The following is a 12,099-nucleotide window of genomic DNA, read 5'->3' as shown; positions in this document are numbered from 1 at the left end:
CCAAAGGAGATGACAGGCACGCTCTGACATCACAAGCTAAAATCTCCTACACTGCAACCGGTGTTCTTGAAAATCTTCACACTGGCAGGAGTTTTAAAAAAGGTCGGGTTTCGCATTGAAAATGCTGCAGTTTTGAGAATACCAATGTTTGAGTGGATAGTGCCCAAGTTTAGGCTTTTGGGCATGTTTGGTAACCATTTCTCAACTCCTCTCCAGATTCTCAAGTGGAACTTCATCACTCCTCGTGATGAGTACGTGGAGCAGCTGAAGACTCAAATGTCGACATGTCTGCCCAAGTGGCTCCAAGACGAAACTTTTCCACTTTGATTTTCAGCGCCACGTAAAAGCTATTGGAGCCATGATTGAGGTTAGTCATGTTGCAATTTGCGAGTCAAATCGTATCAATTTACACAAGACTAATAAGTTGCTTACAACTGTATTTTTCAGCACATGGAGCCAGAGTGTGAGGCTGTGATTGGCTGTCTAGATCTGATATTGAAGTGGTTTACTTTGCGGTTCTTTGACACAAAACACCAGTGTGCTGATGAAAGCCCTGGAGTTCCTCAAACTGCTCTTCACCATGCTGAGCAGGAAGAACTACCAGCTCAATGACTACGAGGCCTCCTCTTTCATCCCCTACCTGATCCTCAAGGTGGGTCTTAATCCATCCAAACATTAGTTTTGGATAGCATGCATGTGTTTTGATAAACCACAGCCTAACATGGTGCTTTCTTGCCTTTCAGGTTGGAGAGTCAAAAGATGGGGTGCGTAAAGATGTCAGAGCTATTCTGACAATGTTGTGTAAAGTCTACGCGGCCAGTAAAGTCTTCCCTTTACTTATGGAGGGAACCAAATCCAAAAACTCCAAGCAGAGATCTGGTAAATACACATGGATTATGTTTCTCAAACACAGAGCCATTTTTACAGTAGAAATGGTCTTTATCATAACTGTCTGTCTTATTCGTTCTTCAGAATGTCTTGAGGAGCTCGGCTGCCTGATTGAGAACTTCGGGATGAATGTCTGCCAGCCGACTCCAGCCAAAGCTCTTAAAGATATCGCTGTCCACATTGGAGACCGTGACACTACGGTCCGCAACGCTGCGCTCAATACAGTCCTGGCTGCCTACAACGCTTGTGGAGACCAAGTCTTCAAACTCATTGGCAATGTAAGATGCTAATTACCCTCATACATGAACCTTTCCCTTTTATTACCATCTTTGGATGTGATGTCGGGCTAAATTCAAATTTGAGCTTTTAATCATTGTCAAGCTGTCTGAGAAAGAAATGAGCATGCTGGAAGAGAGAATCAAACGTTCGGCCAAGAAGGTGCCTGCAGCCTCAGCCAAACAGGAGCGACCACAGAGAGAGCCTCCTGCAAATCCCAGTGCAACCTTCCTGCGCAAACCTGCTCAAGAGGAAGTGCCCAACAAGCTCAAGTATGTACTACTTATTGTCAATTAATGCACTCTTAAAAGAGTCCTGGTCCATGTGTAATACTTTCTCTATACACAGTCTCATTCTGTCTCGTTCTGTCCTCCTTGTGTCATTGCATGTTGTTTCTTAATCCTGAGCCTTTCTCTTCTCTTACTATTCCCTTCTTTTCTTCGCTGCCCTCCATGGACAGAATAATGTATCGCACTTACAGGATGTAAGTACTGCTGTAGCCACTGTTCACATGACATGGCACCTGACATCCTGGAGGTCTAGAGATCACAAAAAAACTGGACTGAAATATTTGAGAGATTAGTAGATCATATAGATGACTGATATAACCAGATATTTTTCAGCCTCATATTGATATCCCTATTGGTTTCACTCTTTGTTTTTATTTATTTATTTTTATAAAAGGAGTATATAATGGTACAAATGTATTTTGAAAGTAAATCATGTTTCCACACTTTCAGAAAATGAACACACAGAAAATATTTAATTGATGCACCAGTATAAAAAAAAAATTTATACATAAAAATATTTATAAAAATATGTATACACTACCATTTTAAAGGTTTGGGGTACATGAAATTTGAATATTTATTTTTGCGCAAATGCACCAAAGCTGTATTTATTTGATCCAAAGTTAGAGTAAAAAAAACGCAATATTGTGAATTACTATAACAATTTAAAATATATTTTTAAAATGTAGTTTATTCCTGTGGTGGAACTATTTTCAGCAGCCACATGTTACTATTGTTTTTTTTTTTTTAATAAAGAGTAAAAAAAAAAAAATGAAATGAAAATCCATAGTAGCATTACTGTAAATATTCAGAAGTGACACATTAAAATTGATTACAAAAAATCTTACTTTTGATCAGGGGTCCGTTCTTCGTACCTCGCTTATTTTGAGATAATAATTTAAGTTTGTGTGTTATAAGCATTTTGAGATTTAAGAAGTGGTCTGCATCTACCATCAAAGTCACCCGCATAAAAGCTTATTGTTCAAATTAATGCACGACTCAGACATACTCGATGTGTGACTGTAATAAAATTGAATTATTCCTTCACGATTAAATATCTCAATGAGTAAAACTGGTCGTGTCCATTATTATAGATTTACACAACATCGTAACTATTTTCAGATTTTTTTAAAATTATTTTTATAAAATATTGTTCCTGGTTTAACAAGGTACTCTTGTAAGAAAATGGCAGTGGTTGAGACAGTTTCAGTATCACCTTCACGTTAAATGATGCAATCTAATCCAGTTTATGTGAAATAAGCCCGCTACTGAGCAGGTGTGAGCTCACGGACCTGTTGCCATGACAGAAACTCCAGGCTGAGAAGTTAATGAATCCGTGATGTCAAATCGTCAACGCATAAAATCCAGCTAACGGAAGTAATCCATGTACGAAGAACGGACCCCAGGAAGTGTGTGTGTGTGTGTGTTGTGTGTGTGTGTGTTTACTTGTGCACGTGTTTTAATGATAAATATTGGGAGTGAGGGAACAAACTAAATGATTGAATCAGTTCAGACCATTTCATTTGAAAACCATGAACTTCAACAAAAGAATCACATGGACCCAAACTTTTTTTTTTTGCTTCTTGACGTTAAATGCTTCTACTTGAAACTATTCACTTTACTGGTTTGTAAACTTGAGACAAAATGGTGACATTGTTGCAAATTTTATATTGCAAGGAAAATCAAAAGTGCACATATGCTTTAATACTTGCTTTCCTTTTTGCTTGTAATGAATCAGGATTTTGGGGGGCTCTTATTCATGTTGTGGGCCAGTAAATAACATAAAAAGCACCAGAAGTGACCTTTTTCTTCATTTCAACAGTCAAGCTCGGGCACAGAATGCTCACCTTGGAGCAGTACCCAACTCCCGTCATCCCAAAAGAGTTTTCAGCTGGATCTGGATGTGTTCGAGAACAACCACACATGTGGCCACGCGACATCCCTGACCTGGTGCAGCCATAACTTGATGAAGTTCTGGAGCCGGTCATAGATCCCGGAGCAGGCAAGTATCGAGTTTAGTCTTGTTGTACTTCTGTCAAAATGTATTACATGACAAAAATATTTTTTGCTTCTGAGATGCTAAGTGTATTAAAATGTTGTTTTTCAGGATTCGTTCGGTCTGCTCCTCATTTTTGATGACATTCCACAATCAGCCACTGCCTCCACGCATCAACTTCAGTCATCTCCCAGGATGGCCAGTGGAGACATTAACACCGCAGTATCCAGGCCTTGGCACAGGTGGGGCCTCCACTGTTTGGTATTCTTGCATTGCTCGATGTCAAGCAAAAGAAATCACTTTTTAATGGTTTATTAAATGAAGACATGAATACATCAGTAAGACATTTCCTTGTGACATTCTGCAGATCGATGAGGTCTTGAGGCAGGCGGACAAAGCGGAAGCCATGTCTGGCCACATCGACCAGTTCCTCATCGCCACCTTCATGCAGCTGCGGCTCATTTATAACACGCACATGGCTGACGATCGGCTGGACAAGAAGGACATCTTCAAACTCTACAAGCTGCATCATAGGAAACATGCTTTCTGTGAGTTCGGTTTGCTTTTTTGTTAGGGAAATTAGCTTTTGCGTCAACCTAGAGGATCCCTAATTTCTGAACACATCTAGTATTGTATTGCCAGAAACAATTACGGCTTTTATTTGCAAAAATAGAAAGGAGAGTCTGGCAGAGCAAACAAAAGTGCTGAGTCACTGGTGTGTCCGTTTCCAGCTGTTCTCTATGGAGAGTCCTGGCGCGGGGAGGCCTCCATGGGCGTCCTGAAGGACCTGATGCACGGTCCTCATCACACTGATGTGGACTCCAGGGTGGAGGACATTGAAGGACGGACAGCAGCTCATTCGCTCTGTCAATCTGCTCGTGGTCGAGTTCTAGAGAATCTGACCAGAACCAACATCCTAAGGTTGAGCAGTGCGGCTCCGCTGGGCTACAAGTCCTTAACAGGAACTGTGTTTTTGTTGTACTGTTCTGTATACAGTTGGCCGACACTGCAGACTGACTGTAATCGTGGTTGTAGGTTAAGCCCAAGGGTCATTTGTTTTCTTTCCAGTGCTCTGTTGGTGCTGCTGCAGGACAGTCTTATCAGCACCGCCGGTTCCCCCATGTTCTCTGAACCTTGTCATGAAGGTATGCTGGTGCATTTTGTGCCCATATATGCATGTTGACATTTAAACTACAGAACTCTTAGGTCTTGTTCTGTTTTGTTTTAATAAGCCTGTAGGACTTTTAGTTACTTTCCACAACCCAATGAAATCATGATGCTGCTAAATTTTACAGGATTGTCTCAAACACCAAAAAGTCTGAACAGTATGCCATTTTATTAGTTGATCGTCTTTTTTATGGCAGTGCTAATAATTTTCTAAGTCAATGTTGTAATCTAAAACAATTATATTTCCAATAATTGAAATAAAATATAAATAAAGAGGGGAAAACTTGACTTTAATTAGTTGCCAAGATTTCTTTTATTTTTTTGAAAGCTGAAGAACTCAAATGTAAACGAAACAAAAATGAAAACTGAAAAAAATAAAAATATAAGTCAATTTAAAAAAATAAATAGTATGTACATAACACTGATGTAATGGGGTTAAAAATCTTATTCCAACATAGATTCAGTGTTTTATGAAAATATGACCTATTTTGCTTTCTTGTCCTCTTTAAATAACACCGCTCTCTGTCCCATGCAGTGTCTATGGAGAATGATCCGTTTCCTGCCGCAGACCATCAACAGTATTAATCTGGACCGCATCCTGCTAGATGTGCACAACTTCATGAAGGTTTTCCCTAAAGAGAAACTCAAACAGTTGAAGAGTGATGTTCCCCATCGGACGCTGAAGACGCTGCTGCACACGCTCTGCAGGCTCACTGGCGCCAGGTACACGTTTGAGACCTTCATAGAGAATTAAAGTTCTTTATGAAACTTTCTTTATGAAAGTAATCGGTAAATGTCTCTCTCATAGATATTAGATCACATGTCCATGATTGAGAACCGCAACGAGTCGGAACTGGAGGCTCACTTGAGGCGGGTGGTCAAGCATTCGGCAAACCTCTCCGGACTCAAGTCCGACAAGAGCTCAGAAAAGGGCGCCCTCAGATCGGTATGTTCCTAATGATACAGGGAGAAAATTGTAGTGGTTGATCTGGTTTCTTTAACTGAATTTCAATTTGGATAGGATGATAAAATGATCAAGGCCAAAGTGAGCGACATCCTGTCTGAGATCTTCAAGAAGATCGGCTCTAAAGAGAATACAAAAGAGGTGACACTACAGCTTGCTAAAGACTTTTCAAATTTTGCGAAATAACTGGAACTATCCATTTATCGGAGTATGTTGTTTCTCAGGGTCTGACGGAGCTGTATGAATATAAGCAGAAGTACTCTGACGCAGACCTCGAGCCCTTCTTGAGGAACACGTCCCAGTTCTTCCAGAGTTACGTGGAGCGAGGGCTCCGCATGATTGAGTCGGAGCGTGAAGGAAAAGGCCGAATCCAGCCCTCCACAGGAGGTGAGTTGCACCAACTTTTATGTAACCTTGGTGTTTTGTTGTCTTGATTTTTGTCTTGGCGTACTAAGGTCCGCGTTGTCTTTCAGTAATCCCTCAGCACAGCACAGACTCGTATTTGCCGGGCTCTAGCAGCGTGCCCGTCAGCAATAACGGAGAAGATATGAACGCCGCTGCCTACTACGAGAGACTGAAGATCTTACGGAAACGGCGCGGCCTTGAGAACTCAACGGTTTGTCTCTTATTAAAATCTTATTGACTTTCTTAGTCTTTTGGTTATGAAAAAAGCTGAATTATGTAAATTCAGTAGTGTTTTTCCTTATAGTACGTGGCTTGACGTATTTAAAAAAATAATAGAATTTGGGTGCTAAAACAATACTTTTTTTTTTTTTTTTTTTTTGTGTGTGTGTGTAAAATTTATTTACCAATACCTTCAACAGCAAAATGCATTTAAATAATGTAAATGTATTAAAACAAAACTATTTATATTTGATGTATCAGCTAATTCTTTATTACATTTTTAGGATTTATATAATGACAATAACAGCGGTTTTAATGTAACTATTTTTAACAGTAAATCAAAAAAATTTGATTAACTTTTTAACAAATAAGTCTTAGGATCAATTTTGTTTATTTAAAAATGCTTCAAATATCAATGTTTTTTATGCTGTTTTTATTTACTTGTATTTAAATTTTAGTATATAATAATGAAACTAATATTTTGTGTAATTATAATGCATCAAAAATCAATATTTCCTGTATTTGGTAAATATTAGTGTAAAATATCATGATTGTCTATAATTAGTGAATCTGTGTTTTAATATATATTATGTATTTGCCATTATTCTTTTTAAAAGAAAAATGTTTTTCAACAAAATAATAATCTTAAAAATTACTATTTTTCTTTTGTTTTTCTTTTTGATAATTGATGTAGTAATACTTTTACAACCTAAGATTTATGAATTTTAGTTCCAGTATATAAAACAGTTGTAAATATTTGCGTGTTCTCCTGCAGCCGGAGGAAGACCGGCCTCCTCTCAGTTCTCTGAGACCGTCGGTGGCCTCCTCCACAGACATGCTCCACAGCAAACTGTCCCAGCTGAAGGAGTCCCGTGAGCACTTCCAGCAGGAGCAGTCCCACTCCCATAGCCCCACCCGCTCCTCCTCCCCCGCCTCCAACCTCGACGACCTCAAAAAGAGGCTGGAGAGGATAAAGAGCAACCGCCAGTAGATCAGCGCCTCGCCTTCATATGCTAATGCACTAGATAGTCAGCCGACTTCCCCAAACTCCACCATCCCAACGTTTTTCAGGGTAAATGCCTACATAGATTACGATAATGCGAAATAGGCTGAAAAAATATAACTCGGTCTGTCTACATTGTATAATATTAAGTAAACATTTTCTGTATGTTAGTATTGTTGTTTTTGTACATACAGTGGCTAACCACACTAGGCTTTTACGTGTCATCTAGGGTTTTCAGTGTACAGTTTTCCTGTGCAGAATGCTGTAATATGTGTAACTGACGCTTGTTTTGTTTGTTTTTAAAATAGACATTTCAGAGAAATCTAAATTAATGTCGCTTTCACTTGGTCTCAACTTCTGTCTGTTCAAAACTGTTTGCCATTTTTGCTGTTTTCTTTCTCTCTCTCAAGCATCTCTGAAGCTCTCATAACGTTTGAAGGATTGATTCCTTTCTTTTAAGGAGCATGGCATGAAGTACCGGAACTTTCTTTTAATGTAAATAAAGTTTGCATTACTAAAGGCTGTTAATTCCGTTCTTTTAATAACATTCCCAACATTTTGCAAACTGTAGTGGAATCTTGGTTATTGATGGATTGTTTTGAATTACCCAGCAGGGATTAATGTTGAAGTGTTGCTATTAAGTTTTAAGTGTATAATCTATAGTAAAAATGTCAATAAAGGTTTTTATATATATAATTTAACAAACTATACATTGATGCTCTTCTGAATTTTTACTTCAAGGGGCTGAAAGTGTCTGGCTGAACAATGCACAATACTATTACAGTATAGATTCATGTACATATCCATATTGTGATAGTATTGTATAGCTATCTCAGTTTTTTTTTCTCTGCAAAAATGGATTACATTAAAAGTAACAGTAAAGATTTTCACACCGTTACAAAAAAACTAAAACCTTAACTTTATATTCAGAACAGAGCAGTTATTAACTTCTTAAGATATTTTAGATTTAGTCCGAGAGCTGTCAGTCCCTCCATTGAAACTGTGCTGTTATACTGTCCATGTCCAGAAAGGTAAGAAAAACATCATCAAAGTAGTCCATGTGACATCAGAGGGTCAGTTAGAATTTTTTGAAGCATCGAAAATACATTTAGGTCCAAAAATAGCAAAAACTATGACTTTATTCAGCATTGTCTTCTCTTCAGTGTCTGTTGTGAGCGTTCAAATCGAACTGAATCATTTAAAACCGTTTGTGTCTTCAATACGCATTAATCCACAAATGAGCTGTTAATTGTTTTTTAAATGTGGCTGACACTCCCTCTGAGTTCAAAAAAATAAATGAATTACTCTGGGAATTTGGTTTGTTTCGAACTCAGAGGGAGTGTCAGCCACATTAAAAAAAAACAATTAACAGCTCATTTGAGGATTAATGCGTATTGGAGATGAAGATATTAGCAAGAAATCTGCACATTAGAATGATTTCATGTGACTCTAAAGACTGGAATAATGACTACTCAAAATTCACAGGAATCATTTACATTAAAATATATTAACATTTTAAATTAAATATATTCCAGAGTTTTATTTTTTTTTTTTTTTTTTTATTATTTTTTTTTTAATACTGTGTTTCTGATCAAATGCTGCCTTGGTCTCTTAAGAGACTTCTTTCATTAAACATTTAAAAAAAATCTTAACAGAGCCCAAACTTTACAACAGTTGTGTTTTCTTGTGGCATAATCACTTTTTCCAAATAGTGTATCAGATATTGTATGTGTTTCTTGACATTAATCAGATCAAAATCACCTAGGCCTACATAAAACAGAACATTCTAACTCGACCCCACGTCTACATCATAATGTGGGAAGATTTTCATAATGCTGCTCAAATGTTTACGCAAAGAAAGCATGACATTTTCTGTAATAATTTTTGCCACCCCATATATATATATATATATACATGGATGGGGAAACAGGAACAAGCTGTGCATGTGACACAGTTCAGGGGCATGACTCATTTGGTCATGGTCTTGAATCAAAAGATTCTCACAGCAATCCAGAGAAATTTTGGTGGGAAAGTACCAGGAGAAAACAAACGACAGCTCTGAAGATCTCTTAGCTCTTTTTTTTGTATGACATTTTCCCAGCTACATTGTATCTTGTTATCATGTACAAAAGTATGTCTTGCGTGTCTCTTTTTATTGGTTTATATTAATAGGCATGATATAGTCATTTTTCGCTTTGTTACAGTTTATTATACAGAATTTATCAAATATATTTCATCTGTACATTAAAGATTATAGCCACCTCTTAAAGTGTGAAATGTACAAAATGTTCAATTTTTTTGTATAACATAGCATAACCTAAACTGTCTTTAGTACCATAATATGTTAATTATATATAGCCTTATATATATATGCATGCAGGTGCATCTCAATAAATTAGAATGTTGTGTAAAAGTTCATTTCAGTAATTCAACTCAAATTGTAAAACTTGTCTATTAAATTAAATGCACACAGACTGAAGTAGTTTAAATCTTTGGTACTTTTAATTGTTTCATTAATTTAACTTTTAATTTTGATTTTGTCTCACATTTAACAAAAAAAATCAAGCTATTCTCAATAAATTAGAATACTTCATAAGACCATTAAAGAATAAAAATAAAAAAAAACATTTTTAGTGAATTGTTGGCCTTCTGGAAAGTATGTTCATTTACCGTACATGTACTCAATACTTGGTAGGGGCTCATTTTGTTTTAATTACTGCCTCAATTCAGCGTGGCATGGAGGTGAACAGTTTGTGGCACTGCTGAGGTGGTATGGAAGCCCAGGTTTCTTTGACAGTGGCCTTCAGCTCATTTGAATTTTTTTGGTCTCTTGTTTCTCATCTTCCTCTTGACAATACCCTGTATATTCTCTATGGGGTTCAAGTCTGGTGAGTTTGCTGGCCAGTCAAGCACACAAACACCGTGGTCATTTAACCAACTTTTGGTGCTTTTGGCAGTGTGGACAGGTGCCAAATCCTGCTGGAAAATAAAATCAGCATCTTCTAAAAGCTGGTCAGCAGAAGGAAGCATGAAGTGCTCCAAACTTTCTTGGTAAACGGGTGCAGTGACTTTGATTTTCAAAAAACACCAGCAGATGACATTGCACCCCAAATCATCACAGACTTTGGAAACTTAACACTGAACTTTAAGCATCTTGGGCTATGAGCTTGGGCCCTTCCTCCAGATTCTAGGACCTTGGTTTCCAAATGAAATACAAAACTTGCTCTCATCTGAAAAGAGGACTTTGGACCACTGATCAACAGTCCAGTTCTTCTCCTTAGCCCAGGTAAGACGCCTCTGATGTTGTCTGTGGCTCAGCAAATTCCTTGACACGTCTGTGTGTGGTGGCTCTTGATGCCTTGACCCCAGCCTCTGTCCATTCCTTGTGAAGTTCACTCATATTCTTGAATTGATTTTGCTTGACAATCCTCACAAGGCTGCAGTTCTCTTAGTTGGTTGTTCAACTTTTTCTTCCACACTTTTTCCTTCCACTCAACTTTCTGTTAACATGCTTGGATACAGCACTCTGTAAACAGCCAGCTTCTTTGGCAATCAATGTTTGTGGCTTGCCCTCCTTGTGAAAGGTGTCAATGATTGTCTTCTGGACAACTGTCTGCAGTCTTCCCCATGATTGTGTAGCCTAGAGAACCAAACTGAGAGACCATTTTGAAGGCTCAGGAAACCTTTGCAGGTGTTTTGAGTTTATTAGCTGATTAGCATGTCACCATATTCAAATTTGTTGAGATATTGGGTGAATTGGTGCACTTTTGTTAAATGTGAGCCAAAATCATCACAATTAAAAGAATCACAACCTAAACTACTTCAGTCTGTGTGCATTGAATTTATTTAATACACGACTTTCACAATTTGAGTTGAATTATTGAAATACTTTACTGAATTACTTAAATTACTTTTCCATGAAATCCTAATTTATTGAGATGCACCTGTGTGTGTGTGTGTGTGTATATATATATATATATATATATATATATATATATATATATATATATATATATATATATATATATATATATATGTGTGTGTGTGTGTGTGTGTATACACACACACACACACACACACTCACTGGTCACTTATGTACACCTTTCTATTACGGAGTTGGACCCCCTTTGCCATGAGACCTGCCTTAATTCTTCGTGGCATAGATTCAAGGAGGTGTTGGAAACACTCCTCCGAGATTTTGATATTGACATGATAGCATCACGCAGTTGCTGCAGATTATTGGGCTGCACATCCATGATGCAAATCTCCCGTTCCACCACATACCAAAGCTACTCTATCGGATTGAGATCTGCTGACTGTGGAGGCCATTTGAGTACTCATGCATGTTCCCGAAACCATTCTGAGATGATCTGAGCTTTGTGGCATGGTGCATTATCCTGCTATAAGTAGCCATCAGAAGATGTGTATAACTACTGTAGTCATAAAGGGATGGACATGGTCAGCAACAATACTCAGGTAGGCTGTGGCGTTTAAATGATGCTCATTTGGTACTAAAGGGCCCAAAGTGTGCCAAGAAAATATTCCCCACACCATTACATAACACCACCAACGCCGCTCATTGGATATTTTCGAATCATTCTCTGTAAACCCTAGAGATTATTGTGCATAAAAAAAAAATCCCAGTAGATCTGCATGCGTCAAGGTTTTTTTGTTTTTGTGGATTAGTCATTATCACGAGAAAGTTTATCAATATAATGAGAAAGTAAGTCAATATTAGGAGAAAGTTTATCATTATTATGAGCAATTAAGTCATCATTATATGAAACTACGTCGTTATCATGAGAAACTGAGTTTCACGAGACTTTCATAATGAGAAAGTTTTCAGAGTCTCCGCTGAGGCGGAAACGGGCTTTATAGTTCAGATCATACC

At 37.7% G+C, this 12,099-nt stretch overlaps 1 pseudogene; it reads left to right on the top strand.

The window, feature by feature from the left end:
* The first annotated feature begins 144 nt into the window (after positions 1–144).
* LOC113097553 (cytoskeleton-associated protein 5-like) lies at positions 145–7,736 on the top strand (annotated as a pseudogene).
* Positions 7,737–12,099: the final 4,363 nt, after the last annotated feature.

The sequence above is a fragment of the Carassius auratus genome, unplaced genomic scaffold, assembly GCF_003368295.1.
Source record: "Carassius auratus strain Wakin unplaced genomic scaffold, ASM336829v1 scaf_tig00216329, whole genome shotgun sequence".
NCBI lineage: Eukaryota > Metazoa > Chordata > Actinopteri > Cypriniformes > Cyprinidae > Carassius > Carassius auratus.
Note: the sequence above shows the minus strand (reverse complement) of the source record. Positions and strands in the feature narration are given on the sequence as shown.